This window comes from Sciurus vulgaris (genome assembly GCF_902686455.1).
Source record: "Sciurus vulgaris genome assembly, chromosome: 5".
In the NCBI taxonomy this organism is placed as follows: Eukaryota; Metazoa; Chordata; class Mammalia; order Rodentia; family Sciuridae; genus Sciurus; species Sciurus vulgaris.
The window spans coordinates 59,807,762-59,834,425 of record NC_136465.1 but is presented as its reverse complement, the minus strand read 5'-3'; the positions used below and the strand labels follow the sequence as shown (position 1 = coordinate 59,834,425).

Sequence of the window (26,664 nt, the reverse complement as noted above, 5' to 3'; positions counted from 1 at the left end):
TCATTTTTTTTTTTTTTTTTTTTTTTAAGAAAGAATGAGACAAATGTTCCTCAGGATGGATGTTTCCGACCTAGATTAAACCAACAAAAAGTAAAACTCAAGCTGTTAACTCCTTGATGGCTTATTGTATTTGAAAGGAAGTCTCGGAATCTCTAAAACTGGACCCTGATTATTAAGTTTTTCAAGACAGCGTGCTGTTCTACTCTGCATCTGCCCTCTGAGCCAGCTGTTCACATCTGGATCAATTTCCTGAGTCCTGGCAGCCTGAGCTGATGTTTTGCTGAGGGCTATTTACTTCCACACAGCTGTTTAGTAGTAGGAGCAGAAAATCAGCTTGGATACAATTAATACCATGCTGTAGTAAGGAGATGTCACCAAGGGAAACAGTTGCTGAATTGATGATGCTGTTGCTGAGGAGGGTAACTGTAATGATAGTGGTGATTAATAAGACCATTACTGGGTGCAGACTCATTGAAGGAGCATATTTCTATTCTGTTTTTGTTTATGCTATTACAATCTTTCATGACCCAGTTATTCACATAGATCAGGTTTTCACAATTGCAGACAAACCATCCTTTGTTCCAAATTCTCTATAGAATTGACAAAAACACATTCAACGTAATTCAGGTAGACAATGGAATGACACCCAAATGCCAGTGGGGTTTTGTCTTTTTTCCCTTTGATTAAGATAAACTTCTCTGAAATCACCAAAGTTTTCATAAACCCAGTCTCTTAAGAGAAATGGCCACATAGTTGGAACTGAGAATAGAGAGTCCAACAAGGCTCCAGATGTCCAGTTATCCTCCCTGTCTGGGAACAGCACATCAGAACTATGAACACTGTCTCTGTCACCTACATGAGTTTCTCCACAGGGTTGTCATTATATTGTGGAGGGCAGTTCTCCTTAATATGGGCCTGTCTTGAGAGCTGCAGACCCTTTAGCAGCCTCGAGTTTGACATGCGTTTGATCGGGCCTCAGTCAGTGCGACAACTAAAAACACTTCTGCACTTTTCTAGATTGTTCTCTCTTCATAAAGGTCCATTAGCAATGGACCTGGGCATGGGAAGCACCCAACTTTGTTTAGTTAAATTTACCTTTAAAGGTCAGAAAGAACAGTTGAGACCTGTGAATTCAACTCTTCATATATCACAGGTGATACATAGGGATTTGTGACCCTTCAAAATCTTTCCTTAAAACTGAGACCTAAAATTCTACTACTAGAAATTAAGTTAGGTATGGGAACATAAAAGCACCACTCTGGTATCTTACTACATCTGCTCAGATCTAGATCTCTTATTAACTGGGTGATCATGGACCACTTCCTGGATCTTACTGTGCTGCAGTGTTGTGGTTAAAATGGGGACAAAGTAGTACCTAACTATGAGGAATGTTTTCATATTGAGTAAGGTGTGTGTATGTGTGTAGAATTCATTAAGTGCAGGACTTGAGTTGTGTAGTACCAGTAACTGCCAGAGTCACCCAATTTTTGTGAGTTGGACTTGTGGCCCAGGAAAGGTTCTGGCTGGTAGAGAACTGCAGGGGAATGGAACTGGTGCTGACTAAGGATGTTTTCATGTTAGCTAAGTTTATTATTATGCTCACTTGGAGGTGCCTCTTTTAGATTGCAAATGCCCTGAGAGGAGAAGCAAATCTTGTTAATGCTTTTCTCCAAATAAGTAGCAGTGCTAGTTAGAACCTGCAATTCTATGTCTCAGGAACATCCTAAGCTAGTGGTTCAAACTTGCCTGTGAGGAGGCCCTTACAAACAAAGGTATCTTGTTTTCTTCATCTTCTTGGACTCCAGAGGTCTATGTGAGTCCAACATTGGGCATTGTAAAACAATGACTCTGCAGTAGGTGGTAGGAAGTCTAACTTAAGAAACATTGACCAAGAAAATGTTTTCTCTTTATTTATTTTGCAGTGCTGAGGATTGAACCTTAATGCTTTCTAGGTAAGTGCTCTATCACTGAGCTACACCCTCAGCCTGATGTTTTCACTTTTAAAGATGAGAGAACAGGAGGCCCACAGCCCCCCAGTACCTTGATGGCAGTGTGGACCTGGAAGGCAGACAGCCTAATGTCTAATTAAGAGTTCTCTTCAACAGCGTAAATCATGGTAAAGGAGGCCTTGGGAAGGAAAATGCCACTGAGCTCAGTGTCGTGACTTATTTCTCTAATTCTTTGCCCTCATAGTCTTCTAGGTTGTTCTCTTTAGCTTCAAACTGTCTAATTTGACAATGAAAACTAAATCTTGGAGGATCATTTTGTAAGCTGTTTTTTAAAAGAATCTTTGAACATTTGCTTTAATGAGAGGTGGCATTTCTGCCCACCTGCAGAGAATCAGAGGCGGCTGGAAGGGGAGAGGATGAGAAGGCCTTGGTTACCACTCTGTGCTGCTGAGGGAGCCTGTGGAGCCCCTCCTTCTGCCACCTGCCATCCCACCTATTCCTGGCTAGTGGGTGTTTGCAGAGCAGCCAGAGAAAGTTTCTGGCTATTGGGATCATATTTGCCATCATATCACCAAATGTACTTTTATATTATTTTTAAATGAATTTAGCAAGACGACTAACCATACTCCCTAACTCCCTGCCAGCAAATTCACTCTGACACTGCTTGCATCTGCCAGTCAGTATTTTCAGGTTGTGCAGCTATCCATTTTTTGGCTTTCTGTGCAGAAGCAGGAAGATGCCAGCCTCCCTCCTTAATAAAATAATGTTAATGATAATTATACTATCTCCCACTTCTTATCTGTTGAACACTATGCCCAAACTACTTTGTATGTAATTTCTCATTTAATCCAAACAAACACTCTTTAGGTATTAGTATTACCATTTTAGGAATGTAATACTGAGGCTTAATGATGATAAATAATTTCCCCAAGTTTGCACTGCTAAGTGGTATAGGCAAGGGTCAAGTTTAAAACTCCCAGACTCTCAGGACCACATTTTTGAACATGGGTAAATTTAACCAACTGTGGAATGAAAATATTTAGCAAAATTATTTACAACTGTATGAAGAAGGTATAGGCTTTTTTTCTTTTCATCATTCCCTACACAATATAGTATATCAAATATTTACAAAGTAAACACATTGTATTAAGCATTATAGAGTGATATATATAATGATAATTTAGAATACTGGAGGATATGTGTACATTACATGCAAATACTATACCATTTTATATAAGGAACGTCAGCATCTGCAGATTTTGATACACATGAGTGTCTTGGGACCAATCCCCCAAGGATACTGAGGTATGACTGTGTGTTCTACTGCCTCTTGTAAAAACTTAGTCTGCCCTTTGAAACCTGAACTATTCACCCCTGCCTAGGGACAAAGATATATGTGTTAGTCAGCTTTCTGTTAGTTCACAAATACCTGAGTTAAATTAGCTTATAAAGAAAGAAGGCTTATTTTGGCTCATAGTTTTGAAGGTTTCAGTCCTGTCTGATTCATCCTGTTGCTTTGGGTCTGTGGGTGCCTCGTACATTATGGGGGAAAAACTTGACAGAGAAAGTTGCTCACCTTACAACATCCAGGCAGCAAAGTGGGAAAATGGAAGAGACCAAATCCTTCAATTCCTCTTAAGGGCACAACCCCCAGTGATATGAGATCTCCAGGTGGGTCCTACCTCTTAAGGATCTCACCACCTCCCAATGACACCACCACATGAGTCACAGCAATGTGCATATCACACAGGGTGGGGTGGGAGTTGGAAAAGATGGGTTTGGTACTTGTGGTACTTTCTTGTTCCTCCTGTTAGTAACATTTCTCATCCATTTGAAAATTGCAACTGGTTTCAAGGTTCCTCTTGTTAGAAATGCTGACAGGTGTGGAGAAAAAGAAAAGGAATTGGACCCATAGAGAGTCGGGTGGGGTATCTGGGAAGATAGACAGAAAGTCATTTGCTTGGACCCAATCAATAAGTGATGGAAATTTCTCAGTTACTTATTGACTTTCACTTGATTTTAGCCTCTAGATAAAGAGCACTGGAATGTGGGGGGACATGAAAGAAGAGGGAAGGAAGGTTTGGATTTTGGAAAAGTAGACATGTTTTGGTCTTTAAATGTCTTTTGGTGAAATTCAGAGGTGAAAACTAGAAGGAAGTCACAGAGACAAACTTCTGCTGCCCAGTCCAGTGATTTCTTCTGCCCCACTGCTGTCTTGCTCATCTGAGTTCCTGCTCCTTGAAAGGTTGGATCCGGCTCTGCCCTTAGAAGCCAACCACAATGGTTCATCTGCCTTGCTCTGGCATCTGTTCACAAGGTGGGTACCTTTCCAGTCCTACCCTTTTCCTTTCACTGGTACCATTCCTTGCCCACCATACTTCCCAGTGTCCACTCAGCAAGGGAAGGAGACAGATGGATCTAAAGGGCTATATGGCAGAGCTCCTACATGGATTCATGTCTTCTCTTTCCGTTCTTCCTCCTTGGGTTCTACAGGTGGGCAAAAAGAAGTTCACAGCTCCTTGATGAGCAAATTCTCAAAAGTATTTCTCATCTCTGGCCGTCTTCTCGCCGAATTCAACTATAATCGATAACAGGGGATCAAAACCAGGACTGAACAATATGTTCATTAGCTGAGATGCATGAAGCCTGGGAACTCAGTGAACAGAAAGACAGGAGCGTCCCAGATGGTTTCCTGTTTCTGTCCCTGTCTCCCTGGAGTATATTGTGCCCAAAGAAAGTAGAGTGGTGCTTTTAAAACTCATACCACACCTCTGTTGAACCAGTCAAAATTCCCTTCTCACACAGAATAACTTCCTATTGTGGCTTACATTCCCAGTAAATTTTGGTCCACTGATACTGTCACATCTTCTAGCTCTCTCTTCTTTTCTCCGCACCTGTGACATTTGCCTCTTTGCTGAACTTGGAAATGAACCTGCCTAATGCTTCACATTTATCCTTTCCTCTGCCTGGAATGCTGTTCTTGAGTCATCCATGTGGACTGATCCCTCACTTTACTTCTTCAAGATATTCTCAGCAAGACCTTCCCTGATCATCCTAAATAAAATAACATCCTACTCCTGTTACTCTACACACCTTTGAGCAATTTTAGTTTTCTTTATAGCACTTACTACTCAGATCTATTATAAATTTATTGCCCATCTGTCCCAGTGGATTGTAAGCTTAAGAGCATGGGCATTGTTTGTTTGTTATATCACCAGTACATAGAATAGTGCTCAAAGTAGGTGCTCAGTATATGTGTTGAATAAATAAATGAATGTATCAGATGCCCTAAGTCATTATTCTCCTGAGGAGATCAAATGTGACTAGATGATTTGATGATTACTAAACACCCTTAATATTCTCCCTATATTAGAATTTATACATCTCACAATCACTTCTTGATGGCAACTTGAAAAAAAAAAAAAAAAAAAAAAGAAAGGTCACAACTCCTTGCCCTCTCTGTATTCATGCCCTTGCAATGAAAACTTGCAACTCCTCTTTTTGAAAAGTGAGTCTCAACTTTGGAACTGAACTTTTGACTTTCTAAAGGAAAGTCTCAGACATGAAACAGACCTAAAAAGTGCTTGCACAATGAAACCCCATTGCTTTTGAAGCCCTGGACCCTTATGTGACCAAGACATGGCTAGCCTCGGGCACACTAAAGTCCATTGCCCCTAGTGCCTCAACTGGTGGCCAGTTAACACCTAGAAGTTGAGACACTGACGTCAGTGAGTGAGCCCAGCTGAAATCAACTGAGCTCATGCCAGAACAATTCAATTTGTTGATCTGCAGAATTATGACCTAATGGCTATTATTTTAAGCTGTTAAGTTTGGAGTGTGCTATGGTTTAGATCTGAAATATCTCCAAAAAAGTTCATGACTTGGTCCCCAGTATAGCAATGTGCAGAGGTAGAGGCTCTTGGGAAGTGATTGGATCTTGAGGGATGAAACATCATCCATTCAATGGATTAATAATTGAAAGAACTATTGGGAGGTTATAGAAGCTGTTGGCATGTGGGGCATGGTTGGGAGAAGTAGATCAATGGGAGCATGCCCTTGGGGACTATATCTTGACCTTGGCTTCTTCCTCTCTCTCTCCCCGTCTGCTTTGCAGCTGTCATGAATGGAGTAGCTTTCCTCCACCAGGCCCTTTCTTCCATGATGTTCTGCCTCATCTCAGGCCCAAAGCAATGGAGTCAGACTGAAATCTCTGAAACTGTGAACCAAAATAAATCTTTACTCTTCTAAGTTTGTCTTGACAGGTATTTTTGTCACAGTGGCAGAAAAGCTGACTAATGTAGTGGTTTATTTCATGGCAAAGCTAATTGAGATATGCGTGAGAAAAGAACTGGCAGGAATACAATGAGAGAAAGTTGAACAATAAGAATTTAGTTGCCTTTGGTATATGCTGGTATAAGATTTCATATTTTCAATAAGGTGAGTCAAGCCCAAGGGAGTAATGTTATTGCTGCTGGGCTATGGGGCAGATATACTTGGCCTTTAATGAGCCTTTTTCAATGCAGAGAATTATAGTTGTTTTTAATTTTCACCATGTCTTTTCTCTTTTGGACGTATATAGGCACGTCTATGAAGTAGGCATGTCTTTATGGCTCAGGACCCAGGAGTGCGGTAGATGATATTAGGGAGGTGATTGCATAGTATTTTTTTCCTAGTAAGCTAAAGCTAATAGATAGAGGTCAATGATTTTGAAAAATTAGAGAATAAAGGCATCAGCTAGGAAGACCACTAGTTTTCCTGGAGCGAGTCATCTCAGGAGTCATCCCATCCCAAAGGAAAGGAGGAGCCCTAGGGAATGGAGTAATTGCACGTTAAAGACCCCTGCAGCTTCAATTTGTGAAATATGCTCCAGCCATATAGGAACTGTGGTCGTATCTCTCTGAGTAAACTATATGTTATCTTGAGTGAAATTTTTCATATCTAAGAATTTCAGATTATTTATCAAAAAAGATGAATACCTAACTACTTACCCCAGTTTATGGATGGGTGTTTTACAACCTGCCATCACAATGGGGCACGCCTGTTCAGAGTTGCCTGTAGGGGAGACGTTGGATAGGAGCATTTGATTTGAAATCTACTAGTCAATGAGTATGTTTGGGCTGGGCTGGGAGCTTTCTCTTATTCAGAACTCATTGGTATGCCCAGGAGAGGGGCAGATATATATGGCACCATGAGGACCAGGATGGAAATCTGTTAATAATTAGTCTATATGATATGTTGAAGGCTGTCCTCTGGTGGAGGAACAGTGACCCAGAACTAATTCTGCATGTTTATCATGTAGGGTCTCATGATCAGGAAATTGAACTATAGAAGTTCTGCAAATTGTTCAAGGCCTGCACTAAAATGTTGTAGTGTCAGGAACATCTTGGGGCTTTCCTGCTGTACCCAGAAAACTGATTGTGCTGGTTTCAGAGCCAAGTGTCAAGGCTGTTCACATATCCTTGACTTTTGTCAAGGAATGTTTCCCAGGCTTGACTTTTGCTGTAGGTTCAGCAGATGACTGGGGCTCATTCATGCTCCACAAAGGAGGTAGTAAAGAATGTAATCATGCTCTGGGAGAAACATTAATTCATTCACTAATTATTAAATGTTTATGACATGCTGGGTGCTGTTCTAGGTAGCTTGAAATGTAGCAGGGAATAGAACTCACAAAGACTTCTATCTGGGGGTTAAGAATGTATATATAGACTGAAAATAAGTAATAAACACAATGAACTAAATAAATATAAAGTTCGTCAGAGGAGATATGTACTGTAGACAAAAGAGATAAAGTAGGAATAGGGAGTATTAGGAATTCTGGGGGGCAGCTACAGAGTTGAAAGAAGGTCAGAGTGGACCTAATTGAGAAGGTGAGTTCTGGCCAAGACCCAAAGGAGTAACACCCAAGGATGATCAAAGATAAATGGCAAGTCCTTTTGTTCATCTCCATATCCCTGCCCCCCAAAATCAAGTCAAATATCTTAGAGGCTTAATAAATCTTTTTTGATATCAATTAAATTGAAGATGATGATACATTTTTTTTTCCACATTGGAATAGAGTGACTTTTTCCAAGAATGGGAGATAGATATTTTTATTCTTGTGCTATGATTTGGATGTAGTTTTTCCTTCAAAGGTTTTTATGTGGGAGAATTAGTTCCCAGTGTGGCAATGCAAGAAGTGATGGAATCTTTAGGAGGTGGGGCCTAGTGGGAGATCTTTAGGTTATTGGGGGTGTGCCCTCAGAAAGGACTGTGCATCTAAGACTCTTAGGCTTCCTGTTTAGTGATGTGATCTCTTCCTCTTGAGCATGCTCCTGCCATCTGCCATGAAGTCCTCACCAGAGCTGAGGTGATGCTGGCATCACTCCCTTGAACTTCCAGAACTATGAGTTAAATAATCTCTTTCCTTTATAAAGTTAACTTACCTCAGTTATTTCATTATAGTAATAAATGAACTATTATACCTTGCTATGTCTTTATTTTCATTTTTCTTCTTTCACTATTCTCTGTGTCTTCAACCCATTGCAATGTGGATTCTGTCTTGATCATGCCAATGAAATGTCACCATTTTTGCCATGACCAAGATTTGGCTGTGCATAAAATTCTAGAACTGCTGTGATTTCTCTGCTAGCAGTCACAGTCTAGGTTGTACCACGGTAGGAATACATACAGATTGTTCCTCTTTCCAGTGACCCACAGGACCACATGCCCACAGGACAAAGTGCCATATGAAATACTAGGACACACCCTCCCCTCTCTCCTCCTGCCATAAAATCCCTGGCAGAGAGCAAGAAAAAAACTCACTTTCCACATCTGTCAGAGGGTAAGATACTAACTTCTTTTATTCAAGGAGGAAATGGAATTGATTGACAGACTAGAGAGAGCTGCTACTCATTTAACCCACCAAAAGATATTATATGGCTTTAAGCGGTGTTCAGGAGCATGAGAAGATAATAAACTATGTGTATAAGCTTGGTTCTCAAGGGAGGGAGAACTGCTGCAAAACCGAAACTCAAATTGTTTCTTTCTTTCCTTTTTTAGGCCCTCTGTGCATGCCATGTTTAATAAAGGCAATAAAAAGGTGAGACTATGAAGAAGAAAAGAGGCTTATTAAGGAACAAAGGCTCTTTATTTGTTCTTCTATCACGCTACTCTTCCGAATCCACTGGCATTTCGTGTAAGTGGTGAATGGCAGGCTGTAACAGAAGAGCTAGTGAGGGGCAGATGGTTTAGGAAATGAATTTTCAATGTCCGCAATGTTGTTGTACTGTTTTGAAGGAAACTCCTTTACTTTTCCTCTCAAGAGATTTTTAGCCAGTTCTCAAAAAACAGAACTGTTTCCTGGTTTTTGAGTGCCAACATGGTGGGCAGCTACCTGGGGTTGGGACTACAGGGCTCTACATGAGCTACTGGATCTCTTTGATAGGTGGCACACAGCTGATGTGCATCTTTTACCTTTTGAGCACACAACTAGGTGCTCTGTGGGCACCAAGAAAAGATTCCTTTATAAATTAGTCTCCCTGTGCCTTTGATGCCTCAGTTGTAAAATGGTACAACATACCAGGAATAGCCTCTTCAGTCCTTCTTTCAACTGTACATGAGAATAGTTCACTAGCACATTGTCACAAGAATGAGACTGAGCCTATGGAGCTCTTTAACTCCTTAAGATAGAGTATTTGTAAATAAACACCAGAGAGCATTACCTAGTGTCTTCCTGGAAACTCTAGGGGTTAGGAAGTTCTAGGAAGTGTTCTGATAGGACATGATAAATATGTGACTATGCTTACTCAGCAATAACAACTAGCACATATTAACACTATTCACCTATCTGTATGTATCCATTAATCTTTGTTCAAGGTTTTTATGTATATTTATTAATTAATTTAATCCTTATAACATGGAAGTGGGTAAGTACTCTAACTATCCCCATCTTATAGATAACTGAGCCCTGAGATGTTAAATTGCTAAGCTTCCAAAAACTTAGTTGACAAGTGGTAGAATCAGGACTTGAACCCAAGCAATCTGTCCTCAGAAAATTCTGCAACCACTGATCTCTACTAGCTCTTAGCAGCATCTAACCTGCTATGAGGCTTTTCCAGGAATCTTGAGAAAGTTTGCTGATAAAGGAAATGTTATAATTGTTCCCAGCTGACTGCTACTTGTTTAGTTTATCACTATTCTCTTCCACTGCTTATTATTTTAAAAATTTTAAATTCAAGAACAACTCATAGATTACGAGGCCAGTGACAGAATATACACATGGAAATTCATTCTCAATTATTTGTACAGCTGACTAAGACAGATCACTATATTTACTTATTGATTGAGGATGATTGGCATTATGTGGAGGTCACAATTTTAGTCTTCCTGGAGGTTCTCCATTCATTGGAGAAACAAGAATATGGAAACAAATACTTACAGGATAGGATGAAGCAGCATTTAGTATGCACACAAGAGGGTAGCACAGATACTCTGCTTAATGGAAATTGAGCTGATAATGGAGCTGGCAGGACCAAGGAAAATGTCAAGGAGGAGGGGCAGCTTGACCTGGACTACATCATTTGGGTAGGATTTTGATGGGAGCAGAGAAGTGAAAATGCGATTCTAACCTAGTATATTAGTGAGGCAGTACAGCTCAGGGGCTACAGAAGTTTCTGGAATGACTGCTTGCATTCAAACCCTGGTTCTGCTACTTGTTAGCTACAAGTCCTAAGAAAGTTAGCAATTTAACCTCTCTGAAGGTTGGTTTTCTCACCTAGGAGGTGATAGAAAGAGGGAAAGAGTTTCAGCCTTGGTCCCAGCAGGAAATAGATGGACTCCTCTAAATAGATAAGAGGAGGGTAATTTGTTGACAAGTAACAGTGCAACAACCTGGAGCAGTCATGGTGAGGGGAGAGGTGGAGAAATTATCCTTAGATCCACGGATCGAGGGGGGAAAGGATAGTCATTAGAAGCAGAAAGTACAGTGCAGAGGAGGGCACCCCTCAGCAAACAGTGGAAGGGGACATAGATAGCCTAAGGAACTCCAGAGGGTGGAAGCTAGGGCAATAAACCAGTACCTTCTTTGCTCTGATCTCCTCCCTGGCTCCACCCTTCTCTCCCTTTTGACCAAGTCCAACCAAGAAACCAGGTCCTTGGGAAATAAATGAAATCACATACACCAGAAATCCCAGGATGAGCATGGAGAATAAAGGGAGACTGTGGATCTGGAAGTAACAAGAACACCAAAATGGGAACGCTAGGTTTTATTTGTGAAGGTTTGCTGGTGCGTGGTCTTACCAGATCTTGAGAACCAGGCTTAGGCATTCGGACTTTGTTCTGGCAGCAGTGGTGACCATGGGGAGTGTTTGCACAGAAGGGTGATGTCTTGAGAGTAAACCAGCATGAATGACTAAAGTAGACTTTAAGAAAGAAAGATGAAGGGAGAGGTGCTAGTCTGGACCTCAGGTTTCCCTGTTTGATACACCTGCATGGTTTCCTTGAGTTTCTCTCCAACACTACCTCCACCTTTCAGCGTGGGGGGCTTTCCTCAGTGGACTCACCTTCTCCTTCCTTGCCTGTGGTTTTAACACTGGCCCTGATTACTATAGCATGGACTTTCTAGAAAGAAAGAGTGCTGTATTTGAAGCTGTTCCCTGAACCACCGTATCAGAGCTGTCATAGAGCCAGGCCATGGAATGCTCTGTTGCAGAAAAAAAAAAAGTTAATGTGCTCATTATAGCCTGATGCAGAGATTCCCTCTGACAGACACATGTGGTAATGGCTTGGAATGAACACACTCCTACGAACAATTGGAAAAGAGACTTCTCATTGTTCTTTGGGTCCATAATTGCTTTGCTGTGAAAATGACTGCGTTGGTTGTACTACACATTTCCACTCTCAACAATGCCTTATTGGATCAACTTAAATATATGAAGAATGAAGCACTTTGTGAAAGAAGCAACATAATGCTCATATGTGGTTTTGAAAAATCAAGGTGTCCCTGGAGTCAAGGTTTTAGGGACTATTTTTCTGTTTTCTGACAGTTGTGTTTACACCTGCTTTGCCATAAAGAAATTGACACTATCTTTCACTGTAGTATTTGGGAGACAAAGGATTGTTAGGCTTGGGGATAACCAAAAAATCATCAGCATCTACCCCTGTGAACAGATGGATTTGCCTCTGTCTCTGCAGGGTGAGCTCTAGAGGAAGATGCCCACTTGTGGGGCAGGGGTGGCTCTCAATTGGATTGGTCTTGCAACTTCAATTCTTTTACCTTCTAGGTGCTAGTTCTGAGTCATGAGACTCTCAAACCAGGGGTGGCACTGCTTTCTCAGAGAAAGAATGACATAAAGACATTATATTTCTTTCTAGAGAGTCATTTGTTCATGCTCCTCTTATCAAACTATAGGTCTCTTAGAAAGCTGGCTGATTGCAAAGAGGCTAGATTTCAGGGTGGAAGCAGTAAATGGGTTTTATTTTCTGATGAACACATATAAAGTGTAATTTGCCATCTTCAATCAGCAACATTGGGAGGCATCAGCAAAGGTCAGCCATTAACTGTGTTTTTATAATAGAAATTTGAGATCCCTTCATATAACTGTCCTCAAGGTCAGCATTCTGCCTTTTTCCACAGTGCCCCTCACTTATAGGATGATCTCAGATGAATTTGGATTGGTTTTCAATTTTGCTTTTGGATGCACATAAAATAATTGCTTTTGAAACAATACCCTCATGATTAAAAAACCACTGCAGCTAAAAATATTTAAATCAGGAAGCATCCCAAATAAAAGACTTGGCAAAACACATCAGATATGACAAAAATTTTGCTGGCAGAATGTAAAATAGATATCAAAAGACTGAACTACACATAAGGCACCATGAAGTGCTAGAGTTTTTCCTGGTGTCATTTTGACCAAGATGTTTATATATCTCCATGTAATTGCAGCTAATCATGTACATTCTTTGTCTCAGTTTGAAATCTGTTCAGGTTGACACCTCTACTTTTGTGTTGATTATTTTTCTTCCATTTTATGATCTTTGTGCCTTAAAAAAAAGGCTCAATTATTGGCAGAACATGGACTTGAGAAGCAGAGACTGGATTCTATTTAATTCTGTCCTCTTCCCTTTTCCTCATTTTCCTATGTTTACCTTTAACCATTCTTTAATCTCCAGGACCACCTCAGATGCTCTCAACTAATCCTTCTTATTCTAATTCCCTTCCTCTTTCCTCTTCTTTCTCCCTTTCCTTTTTTTTTTTTTTTTTTTTTTCTTTAATGTTCTTCTCTAGATGTTCTCTACTTGTAGGGCAATTATAAACTGTAGACATAACATGTCATGGGCAGATTTCCTGCATAGTGGGGCAGGGGGGGTCACAACCAGCTTCATGACACCAGTTTTCCCACTTAGAAGGAGGCTTATCTTGAAACCAGGAATATTCTTCCTTTGGTCACTGCTTTCCCTGACCAGTTGATGAAGTGAAGTTGGGTCCAGGAAAGGATGAACAATAGGCATGACTGTTACAGTTTCCCTGCCCGCAAGCAGGGAAGCCTCACTCATGGGCTGTGAGGTTTGTTGAAGACAAGGTGAGAGGTGATCCATGAGAGCACTGGAAGTTTCTATAGGGATCCTATTTGGTAAATAAGGCCAGGTGTTTGGTGATGCTAGGGTGGAGCAGCAGGTGGTCTCACTCAAGTCCTTCCTTTCATCTTCTGAAAGAGAAGGTCAGAGTCAGGGCCGTTCCCTGGCACCAGGGAGGCCTACTTGCCTCCCTGACTTCACCACCCTCTGACTCTCTACTTCCTGGACACTTCATAGAGTTCTTAATTGGGGCAGGCCCAGAGAGTTTTAGATCCCAGAAAGACCACTGTAATCCAGGAGTATCTTTGAGTGCATTTTCCCTTTAGCAAAATTTAAATTTCTTTCATTCTTTTCCCCTTATTTTCTCTTTCCCAGAGAAATCTTCCTCATGTTAAAACATGAGGTCATCATTTTCATCTAGAACTAACTTGTTTCTGCTTCCTGTGATTTTACCACTCACTTTTTATCACGGCTCAACCCACAGTGATCTTTTCATTTCAAGCACACTGAGTATGATACCAAGTATCCATGAGGGTGGACATTTCTTTTTGTTCTCTTTGAATCCCTAGCTCTAGCAAGAGGTGTACCCCTTGACTAGTGCTCAGGAATACACTTAGGCATTTACCATGGATTAATGGTGCAACTTTTTTCTTTTCCATGTAAATATGCTTTCTTTCCAATTAGATGGTAGTCCTTTGAGGGCGTTATACGTTCATAGAGTGTGCTGTTCTTTGTATGAAGTAGATGTTCACTGTAGAATTGTTTTGATGATGGTTACTACACACCACAAATATTTTATTGAAATTCTCTGCATCAGAATGTGTCATGGGTTCTTCGAATGAAATATGAAAAAAATGAAAAAATAAAAAAGAACCCGGCCCTCTAGAAAGATATATCATAATAATCTAGTTTTGTATCTAGTTGCTAGATCCTTTAAGACTGGCAGAGAGTTTCATCTTAACCAAACACCTGTTGATCATTATGTAGACCCATTTTTGGAATTACTGGGGCATCATCATCTGATTACTTGGTATGTTTAATGCAAAGCTGGGATTGAATTAATTGTCCTTGAGGTGACCTGAATTATTTTAGCCTACATGTATTGCTTTCCATTTAGTCACTACCCAATATAAATTCAAACCAACTATCAACATGGGCTCTATGTTGGTCTCAAAGCAAAAAGAGAAAGATGCATTTGACACTATCGAATCTCACAACTGGGAGTCACATAAACACTGCTTACTCTTATAGGATGCCAGCTCTGCTGAATGCAAGCATAGAGATAAAAACCAAGTATTATTGGTGTGATTAATTTTGACTGCAGTGATTCTAGCAGACTTCACAAATAAATTGACATTTGAGTTGGCCCTTGATATTGGATTTTGACAGGCAGAGACTGGAGGAAAGAGGAACTCAGACAGGTGAAACAGGATAAACAAAGGCATGAAAGTGTGAAGGTTTCTGCCCTAAATATATAGTGGAGGCAGAGTACTTGGGTGTGGTTTGAATATAGATTTTCAGGGGCCCGGAATGACCCAAGATGGGGGGTAGCACTGACCTTTTTCATGTCCAACAAATTTTGCCCAGCTCAAGGTTTTATTTATTTATTTGTTTACTTATTTATGTATTTATTTATTTATTAGTTGCTGCCAACATTTAAAAATCAGGAGATTTCTAATACACATTTGGATTCCTGGCTGCTCTAATCTAACAATACTGAGTCTGCATTTCCTCAAAGCAGCAGCAGAATGGCGCTGAGTAATAGCTACTCTTTAGAGACAGGTTAGAGCCTGTCTCCAATTTGTGAACATCCTGTCTAACTGGCCTCAATCAAATGGCACAGGCAGGTATTTGAGTTTGTACCCTCTGACCTAAAAGCTTTACTGACGGTTGTGTGAGGAGAGACGAGGTGTCTATTTCATGGAGTTTTATACAGTGGTTGACTTAAACAACATCTGGATGACTTGGAAATTGGACGACTCCTGAAGGAAGGCATAGTGTCAGGAAGTCAACCCAGATGCTGCTCTGAGGAATCTTGTTTCTCTAATTAGATCTTAGGCAGGCACACCTGGTGGAGTTTTAGAGGCAGGATAATGACCCTCACAGTTTAAAAGATCCCTTTCCATGGCAACCCACAATGCTTTTGTCAATTTGAAAGCTTGTTAGCATCACATCTCTGGTTTATCTTTTCCTTGTAAGTAAGTTTTCTTTTCTTCTGGAATGCACACTAGCAGCATGCCAACAAGAATCAAAATCCATTTTGAGAACAAAAGAGGAAATGCATATATGTTTTTTCTTTCATTTCCTTTGTTCAACTCTTATGCCAATCAGATGTTCATACTGCTTGGACCTTTGCGAACTAACATTTCATTTCCATTTTTCTCATGGAAAAATGCACTTTGATGGCACTGGTGCCCACACCACCAGCAATGAACTTTAGAAGGATGCAAATACCCCCAAATACAAACGCCCAGCGATATACACTACAAAATGCAGTTGTTTATGTACTCTGCATGCAAAGACCTCTGAACTCTTGCTCACATACAAACATGCATGGAATCTGATGCCTATTAAGAATGAGAGGCTCCTAACTGACATAACCTTCTCTTCATAAGAATAAAATAGAAGGTTACTGAGTCTACCAGCTAATCTGTCTAATTAGATGCCTCTGAGCAAAATGCATAAGATTTGCATGAATTATCTTAACATGCAAAGAGTAGGACACAGGAAGGAAAAACTCAAGGAAATTTGCATTTTGATGGGGGAGGGAGAGTTGGGACTATAATCCAGAAGTTCCTTTCTTCTTTTATGTTTTGTAGCTATGCTCAGAAGGACCTGCAGTGGAGCTGACTAATGTCGAAGACTTCCCATATATCCTTGGGTTTTGTGAGCAGTTCCTTCAAGCCTCTGTCTGTCTACTGCAGGGTGAAACAATCATGGAGCTGGGACTGGGGAAGCTTTATTAAAGTGGTGCAAGGTGATCAGTTTCAGTCCTGGCAGACTGACTTGACGGACAATGCCTTCTTGACCTCTAGGTGGCACTGTTGTATCTATTGTAAAAGCGCAGTTCTTCGGCTAACTACATCAGGCTGTTTAAAATGGAGGAAAAGAAAAAAGACATGCACCCCCTCCGTGTCCCCACCAACCTCCTAACATCACTGCCCACTCTATCTCCCTGTCCACAATCTCTCCATGCCATCCAGTGGACATCATAGTTGTTTAGCCTTATCTGGTTTATTTAAAATCAGTAGTCTTCTTGTCCCTTTACTGTGCATGCACATAGAAAGCACTGGGATGATTAATTTGAAAGCTTAACTGTTGAGATAGTCGTTGCTTCCCTGCAATCCTCCCAATTCTTTCTTCTCTTGCTGCTGCTGACATTCACATAGTGATGGGCTGATACTGGAAGCTGGGCTGAGGCAGTCTGTGCTTTGCTGGTTAGCAGTGGGAGTCAGCACTGAAGGGAAGCTCTTGGCAGTGACTTGAGGGAGATGGCAAGCTGACTGAAGGGGAAAGCGGGGAGAAAGCCAATTGCTGCCTCTCCTATTCTTTGTTCCAGTCTTTTTGGCAGTCTACAAACCTGTTTCTTCCTGGGTTGACAGGTTTGGACCAAGTGTGAGTACCGCATGCTGACATCTAGTTAGAGGAAGTGAGGTTGGGTTGGTAGAATAAGAGCTCACTCATTAGAAATGCCTCAGTTTTCCCAGTGCTGAGATGGGACCTGGTACTGGTCTGTGAGGCAAAGCCTCATGGGGTTTTGGTAGGTCAAGATGTTCAGGAGATTGGAGCTAATTCTCAAAGCATCATAATATATAATGAACAAAAGGGAAAGATACAAGGAAAATAGGTAACATTTGAATAGCACTTTAAAGTTTGCAAAGCACCCCCTCCCCAACATTAATAATCTCAGTTCTTTCTCACACATTGCCATTAGGAAGGCACTGGGGTTGTTCAGTGACTTGCTCAAGGTCATAGAGTGAGGGGCAGAGCCAGTTCCTCAAAGTAGTTGTTTTATTTCTCACCCCAGAACAAATCCTTTACTTGAGAAGCAATATTCAAGTCTAGCAGATCAACATTTGCCCTACTTGCCTCACAAGAATCAAATCAAGATATTATGCTTAGGGCAAAGTAATAAAAAGAGGCACCAGTCTTTTTTATTTTTTTTTAAATGAAAATTCTAACTTTACACTGACTTGAGAAGCAATAACTTTAGGGCATAATCTTCATTTGCTTGTGGTTTTGCTATAGTTTCTTTAACTTATTTATTTTATTTTTTTGAACCTCAGTGTTATCCTCTGTAAAATAGGTTCAAAAAGCTTTTTCTAAGTTTTGGGCATCTGGGGAAAACTAATCAAGGTTTTAAGTGTCACTCATGGGTCTTTGAATGAAAGATTGCAGACAGCATTAGTTTTTATCATTGCTTTAATAGCAATTTATTAAGCCCAACCTTAGGGAATCATGTAAGGATATATGATTTCCTCTGCCTGATTATAGCTTTGAGTTTTGTAAAAGTTTATAATGGATGAAATAGTACTTAACAGCTTCATAAACCAAACTGTTACGCACGTTTAAATGGTCTTCACTCTTATTATCTTAACTAATGAATTTTGCCAGGCATCTCCGTTATAGCTGTATGATTTATAAAGATTATATTTACTTTTTCTTCTTATAAGAACCTAATGAGACCAAATTGGTTGCATGTAATCAGACACTGGCCTTTTTCATCTCTCTGGGTTTTATTTACGAAAGCTTATTAGAGCAAACGTACTGAGTAATATGCAGCGATGGCTAGGTTTTGCCTAATGATCCCAAACAGCCAACACAGAATGCAGATAATGAAATGACAGGCTGATTACAAATGCAGGGAGAAAAGGAAGTGCTCTCAGGGCCCATTTCTAAAATTCTCACCTTAGCAGAATACCCACTGACATGTTTCATTCTAAGGATACATACTTATAGGGACCTACCATGGAACTGGAGGACATATCTCTGAAACTGAGGGCTGAGTTCTTTGTTTCCAGCAGAGGAGGGCTGGGATAATGGACTATGTAAAAGTGATCCTGCAGAATGATGACAACAGACACAGCAAACATTTGAGAACCCCACTTCATAAAGATAAGCTATGGAGGCAGTTCATAGGACTTATATTCTATAGCTACAACTAAAATTAATAATTTAGACTAACATGGGTGTTTCCCCCTTAGCATCTCTTTTTTATAGCTAATACTTAATACAACCTGGAATGATATTACCCAAGTTAGAATTAATCACACGCCAGCTAGAAGCAAAGCACATTAAAATGTCACTGGTCCAAGTGCCTAGCATCATGCTGTATCATGACTATGCTATTGTTGGTAGTCTTTAATCCAGAGCATCTTCTTCTCTTCCTTATTATGCTATTGCTTTCTTTTTAATAAAATAGAGATCTGCTGCAATTTCAGCTGTGGAACATTGAACTTTTTTTTTTTTTTTTTAATGTGACTTAGAAGGCCCTTAGGGTTGAGGGACAGCTGGATTGTTTTTCCAGATGTCTACCTTAAGTACTTCCAGTCCTCTCTGCGTTCTACCACTTTAATGACTTGACCATTCATAAAACTTTCCCAAGCTGTGTTTGAAGTCATTTATACATTTATTTCCTCCCTCTACCACTTGCTGGTATAATGCATTTGGTAAGTTTATTACTCTTGTAGTGAATGACTTCCTCTATAAAGTTGCAGAGTGTGTCCCCTCCTACTAGTATTTTGAGATTTGGTGAATAAATCTGTTTTCACCTTACTTGAGTTTTTGAAGATTCTGTAGTTTAAGATAATGTTCCCTCTCTAATCTTCATACTTCTGGGTAATTGATACCTCGGGACCTTGTACCTCCCGGTGGTTTGTGAAACATTTTCTTCAGGATATTCCTCTGGTGGGCAATACTCAGATTGTTTATTTATTCAGAAATTTCCTCTTTAAGTTTTATTTCCTTCATCTGAACTAGACTGAACTAGTTTAGAATAATGTAGAGAGGGAAGCAATTATGGCTCCCAGAGAATGTTAGAGGCCAATCTTATGGTAGAATGAAGAAAGGCTCAAAGAAGTAGGTGACTTGTTTAAGGTCACATCACCAGTTAAAAAAGAGAGACCTGAATGAGAGTTGGACTCTCCAATCAATATTTTTTCAAGGACTTGCTGAAGGTCAAATTGAGAAGTATCGTTTTGTGTTATCCACACGTGGTCAGAAGTTCCAACAGTCAAAAAGTATGGAGGGTATCATTGTGATGCAAGCATAATCTTGACTTCAGTGCTTCTTGGCTCCTGTTACGATCTCCCATTCTGATGAAGATATTCCTGGTCATACCTGCCACACACGTAGTGTCTCAGTGCTTCTTAATCATGTAGGACTCCATATTTAACAAAGTGACCTGTGTGGTTTTCACTTCTTGCAGTCCTCATCTGACTTTTCTTCTGCTTGTACCTCTCCTCAATCCTTAACCCACTCTCAGGACTTTCTACTTTGGAACCACACTGGAGCCTTGGAACCCTGAGGATAATACTGATGAAATGACACTCGGATCTCCACTGATTCCCAGTGGAAATACGGAGGATCCCAAAATCTTTTTTTTTTTTTTGCGGTGCTGAGGATTGAACCCAGGGCCTCGTGTTTGCAAGGCAAGCACTCAACCAACTGAGCTAAATCCCCAGCCCCCAAATTGTTAAGTGGTTTTGCCCTCTCCTTTTCTTTGAGTTATACAGAGTGAATATTGTGGAGCTCCAGAAATCATGACCAATACAGAAGGGAGGTGATTTTGGGTCTTATCCATTATCAATTGCTTTTACGGGATGGCCTGGGCTGCAGCTAGTCCTTTATATCTGATTCTGAACATATCTTTGCTTAGAGGCTACAGCCCTTCATTTTGATGTCATTCTTCCCAGAGGAATGCATGAGGGTAGAAATGACCACTGATGAGACTAGATCTAGGACTCAGCCAGGAATAGCAGGAGGGCACCAGGGATAGGGCCCCTCAAGCAAGAGCACTCCAGGGACGAGGATGCTGGGAATAGAGAGAAGAAAAGGACTGTGGAAAGCAGACTTTCCCTGTTACCACCTTGTAACCTATTGTTCATTTTTTATTACCTTTCTCCTCTCACACTTTCTTCTTCCTCATTTTGTTATGTTTTATAGTTTTTAATCTATTTTCTGTGTTTCTCTTTCTCTACTTCATATAATGCCCTCTTAGGCTCATTTCTTCTTGAGCCAGAGAGCAATTTTTCTGGGTTACATTATCCCAGAGAAGTTTCCCCTGGTGAGCCCTCTCCAGTTCTCCATTTTTTTTTTTTTTGAAGCTGACTTTATATGTTCTTCCCATTTTCTTGTGCTATTTGAGATTTTGAATTTGAAGCAGACATTTGCTGCTTTTGCATGCAAAGTATATGATGTTATTTTGGGACTTGGGGTCCCTGTTCTTTCTGTATGAGGATTTTGAACCTAAGAGAATTTATTCCCCAAACTTCTTCTCTCCACATTTATGAGCATGTTATAATAACAGTGGTAGATGTTATGTTCCTTTGCAGATTGCAGACTGTATTTGCAGGGCTTGCTCATGCAGCGCTTGCCTTGTCCTGTGTAAAATTTCCAAGTACCTGGTATTTCTACTTCCCTTCTTTTGTAAGCTCATGGGTAAAGATGCCATTAATCCTTCCCATTCTGTTGACTAAAAGTGCTCTGCAAACAATGGACACTCAGTTTTCTGGATGGTCTTGTAAATCTCATTCTTAACTGAAATGTCCCTGGTACAGTTTTACTCTAATTTAAGAGACCCTGACACAAAACACTAGAATTTGCAGAAATATATGTATTATTTGTCTCACAAAAAGATTTATCATAGGACTTGCCCTGATAGCAAACTCCTTTAGTGTATTCAAGTTATTTTATAAGGCAATTTAATTTATATGGAGAAAATACATAAATTTGACTCAGGATCATATTGATTGCACATAATTAAAAATGTTTAAATTTTAGTGACAAATGCCTGATAGTATCTCTTTTGATGTCATAGTTATGACTTATGTAGAGGTGACTTTGTCATGAATTGTGTGCCACATAATTACATTTCAGTCAAGGATGGACCATATACATGAGGAGGTCACATGAAATGCTATCACCTAGTGACATCACAGGCATCTAAGTTTCTGTAAGTATACTCTGTGTTGCTCACACAGTGTGAAATCGTCTAGTGACGTATTTATCAGAATGCATCTTTGTGGCTAAGCAATGCATGACTGTATTATGATCCCTAAGTTCTTAATTTACAGAAATGGAAAGCATGTAAGGATGGGGGGAGGAGGAACAGTTTGGAACATGAAATCTTCAATCTCCCCTATGATAGGTAATGTGAAAGAGAATTTCAGGCATACGCATAAAAACACACATACTTTTTAATGTCCGAGATTTTGAATTTGAAGTGGGTAGCCCCAGAATGATTTAAACCTTGCGTAGGGAATCTTCCCCAATCCTGTTCTGACCACTGTCCTAAGGTCAATGAGACTCCATCCTTGCCCCAGAGAGCGCTTTCCCTGGGACTCTTCAGGGGAGGGCGAGGAAGCTGACCCAAGTCTTCCTGAGCTGGCCTAACTTCTGTTCAACTCAGCCATGTGGGAACCATCCACAACTCCCTTTCTTCTAACGGAAACAGCCAACCTCTCAGTCTGCTCTTTCTCTCTCCTACCCTTGAAAGCCAATTTCCTGCTTCAATCTTATTCTTATGAATAGCAACACAGAGCTTGCATGGAGAATGAGAAACTACTGTATCATAGGAAGCAATCACACAGAACACAAAAAGCCATTCAAAGTAATTAAACTACTCCCATCCCCTTTTCTATATTTCTTTTCAGCTCAGCACTGATGGGCTGTTTATCTTTGCCACCACAACAGCAGCGTCGGCAGCAGCAGTGGCGGAGGAAATGGCAAGCCATTTTCTGCTAAGGCTCATGCCGAGAGGGCAGAATTAAGACAAACACTTTCATTCTTGGCTGCCAGAGCATTTCAGCTTCTGAAAAGCAAGGGAAGCAAAGCCATCCCCCCTTAAGGAAATAAATAAATAAAGAGCCGGAATGAGGGGAACTTCTGGGTGATTTTCCACTTGTCAGGGGGAAGGGGGGGTGGGGCCGGTAAGGGTGGGGGTGGGAGGGATGGGGAGCTCATTATCTTCCAGGCCTGGGAAGCTTTTGTTCTCTTCAGCTGTTAAGGAGGCTGCAGCTCTGCTCCCAGCTGTGCAGAAGCTTGCAAGCTATCTAAGAAGAGCTTCTGAGATGGCAACAGGTCTCCAGCAGGCATGGCCCCAGGAGATGACAGCTGGTCAGGGAAGTGGAGCCCCCAGGTTCTGAGTGGGCAACATTAACAGAGCTCTCACTGTTAATACCTGTATAAATGCTCTTTTCCAGTACAGCTGGAGAGAGAGAGAGAGAGAGAGAGAGAGAGAGAGAGAGAGAGAGAGAGAGAGAGAGAGAGAGACAGGTTCAAGAGAGCTGAGAGGTTTGCCTGAGGGCTATATTAAAAAATAATTCTCCTTGTTTTGGCTCTAGAGTGTCTGTGGCAGCTGCTTGGCAGGGCCACTTTGGATAGTGTCAGGGGAACTTAGAGTTGAAAAAAAGGGGAAGAACTCCAAGTGGCTCGGTAGCGTCCACTCTTCCACCTGCCCAGTGTCACAAATGCATCTGGAAAGTGTTTGTTCTGTTGTGAAAATCAATGCTTCTTCCGAATAGGTGCTGTTGGGACTTTGGTCAGAGAGCTTGAGGGAGTTTGTCTACAAAAGGGCTCTGAACTGTCAATAAGTCATATGCTCTGTCAACAGTACTTCCTAGGTGGGAACTTGGAGGGGTCACAAAGGACCTGGTTAAAGAATCTTATAACAACAGGTTCTCCAGGGAGCAGGCGGGGCTGCTGGGGAATATAATTCCCTAGGGGTGCACTTAGCTTGCTACCGTTCCTGACTATTAGACTTCTTGCTACCACTTTTGGGTTTCAAGAAACTTTCCATCTAATAGAAAACTTGGTTCACATTGAAAATTTTGCAGAGGATGGTCTGTAAAATGCTAAATCAAACTATATGGACCATCTCAGGTTTCTGATAAGACTAAGTAACTTGCATACCACTCCTGGGTAGTCTCATTCTCTGCTGTATCCATAGATGTATCATAGGTTGAACTTTTTAGTTGAGGGACATACCAATTTTACAAGCAACTCTAGTGGACTTGCACTCGTCCCCCGCCGACCCCCCCTGCAGTCCCAGTGGCCTGGTGTGAAGCTACCTGTTTGGTTCAATCTGGGGAGCCGGCACCTTTCCTGTTCTCCACCGACAGTCCTGTACTGTTCAGCATTCTTGTTTTGCCTCTGTCATTATCTTTTGTATGCAAAGAGGTTTAATGTGCAATAAATGTAAATGCACAATGTATATTTTGTGTTTTATTAACTCTCCTGTGAGCCTGTTGTTGCCAGGGACTGCTCTGCCTTGGGTACATCAACAGGAACCCAGTACTTGGCTTCCTTTGCTCACCTCATCTCACTTTTGATAACTGCTTCACCCAAGGTCTATTTCTATGAAGGACCCTGCACCCCACCCTTGTTAGCTTTCTGGGTGATGAGCACTCCCACTAGAGACAGCAGGCTCTCTGGAATGGTGTACTTCAGCCATTACCCAGCCTTGGGTTGTTGAGGAAAAAGGGCTACATACATCTGTCACCTATCTGTGTGAATGTTTCTGCAGAGGACTAACATTTCCTGACTTTAGATAAAATCAAATGTTGCTGCCTAGACAGGTACATTAAATCCTCCCCCCACCTATTTAAACATTTTTAAAAGACCCAGTCTTGTAATAAATTCACTCACTTGGCAAAAGCATTCAATATGCTAAATGAAAGTGATAATTCAATTTATTCTCTCAGTAGGAATCCTTCTAAGGTACAAGGGAGGTGGGGCCATGCCTCCTGAAAATGAAATTGAGTCTGTGGGGGTCATGGCAAAAGATCTCAGGACTCAGCTCTCAGGGCAGGTGCATCAACATTCAGAAGTCATTGAGTTTAATGTGTCTCCTTAAATACTTACCTTACTATGCTGGGTTGCTTCAGGTAATGCAGAACATTTTTAATTCTGACTTTTGGATGAGAATTCAGAGTCGCAAGTCAATGGAAAATGCATTTTCTAGGAAACCATAACCAGTAAACATCTCTGATTTTAGGTACAGAGAGTATCAACAGTTGCAAACTAGATATCTGAGGGGGAAGCACCATACTGAGAGAGCACATCTGTCAAAATCATGGAGAACTGGAGGTGCAGTAACTGCTCCAAAGCTGTGGCTACATACCAGGGGCACTTAGATAGCTCACAGCCACATAATGCAACATCTTTCTATGTCTGGCAATGTCTTAAATGTGGGGACTTGCAAGTATTTCTGGAAAAATCCACATATCTGCTATTGAATAAGTAATTTTAAACTTTTCTGAGTGAATTGTATGGAAGGTGAGGTACCAAAAGTGAGCTACAGGGCTCCAAACTTCCATAAATGCTGATTCAAAATATTCTAGCCCTCTCTGTAGCCTTCCTCCAACTCCTAATTCAAATAAGTATGTACAGTGTAATGAAATTGAGTTTATTACTTCAGAATTGACTTGTGTACTGATTTTGTACACAAGTAGAAAATTTTCCAACTGACCTCAGGTGACAGGTCAAAGTAAAATCCCAGGTGCACTAAAAATACTGCATAAAATGACCTATAGACTATGGGCATATGAAATATAAATGAGTTTTGTGTTTATATTTGGGCCTCATCCTCAAGATATTGTATACATAAAAATACTCTAAAATCTAAAGAAAAAAAAATTCAAGATCTGAATGACTTCTGGTATCAAGCATTTTGGTGGGTAAGGGATATTCAACCTGTATTGAGATAAAATTCACATACTATATAATGCAGTCAAAGTATACAATTCATTCTTTTCGCTATGTTCATGGAGTTGGGCAACCATCACCACATTCATGATAGGACAGTTTCATCACACGCATATCTATTAGCAGGTACTCCTCAGCTCCTGGCAACTGCTAATGAACTTCCTGTATCGATAGATTTGTGTGTTTTGGAAATTTCATAAATAGAATCATATCATATGCAATCTTTTCTGACTTCTTGTATTTAGCATAATGTTTTTAAATCTATTTACCAGATGGTGGACTTTGGGATATTTACACTTTTTAGCTGTTGTAATAATGCCACCATAAACATTTGTGTACAAGTTTTTGTGTGGACATGTTTTCATTCCTCTTGGGTATATGCCTAGGAGTGTAATTGCAGGTCATAGGTAACCCTATGTTTAACATTGAAACAGAACTTTATTTCAAAATTTTGTATTACATATACATATTGGGCTGGGGATATAGCCCAGTAGTAGAAGCCTTGTCTAGCAAACATGAACTCTGGGTTTGAAACCCAGCACTAATGGGGTTCAGTGTGGTATTTCAATACTTGCATATAGAATATACTGATTAAATTTAGCCTCCTTTTATCTACCTTCTCACCTCCACTTCCCAAACTCTAGTAGTTAGTATTTCACACTTGGGTCAACTTTTTAAAAAAAATTTTTGCTCATGAGAAATAACATGTGGTACTTGTCTTTCTGTGTCTGGTTTATTTTAATATCATCCTCAGTTCCTTCTATTTTGCTGCAAATGACAGGATCTCATTTTTTATGGCTGAATAATATTCCATCATGTGTGTATATTTCGTATATGTATTTTATATATACATATATTTATATATAATTTTCTTTATCCATTTATCCACTGATGGGCACCTGGGTTGAATCCATGCCTCAACTATTGTGATTAGGGCTGAAATAAACATTGGCATGTGGGTTTCTCTTTATTAGACTGATTTGATTTCTTTTGGATGTGCACCCAGAAGTGAGATAGCTGGATCATGTAATGGATCTTGTTTTCAGTCTTTGAGGAATTGTCATATGATTCTCCATAATGGTTGTACTAATTTATATTCTCATCAACAGTGTATATGAGAATTCCTTTGGAAAAGACATTTTAAGGAATTGCCAGACCGTTTTCCAAAGTGGTTATACTATTTTACATTCTCAACAGCAGTCCATGAGGATTTTAACTTCTTCACATCCTCACC

General features: G+C 40.5%; 1 long non-coding RNA gene across 1 annotated transcript; it reads left to right on the top strand.

Moving 5' to 3' along the window:
- The first annotated feature begins 8,646 nt into the window (after positions 1-8,646).
- Positions 8,647-24,855, top strand: LOC306661257. The gene is made up of 3 exons (XR_013763842.1): positions 8,647-8,769; positions 8,988-9,027; positions 24,721-24,855. It is a non-coding gene; the product is annotated as an uncharacterized lncRNA (long non-coding RNA).
- The last annotated feature ends 1,809 nt before the right edge of the window (positions 24,856-26,664 follow it).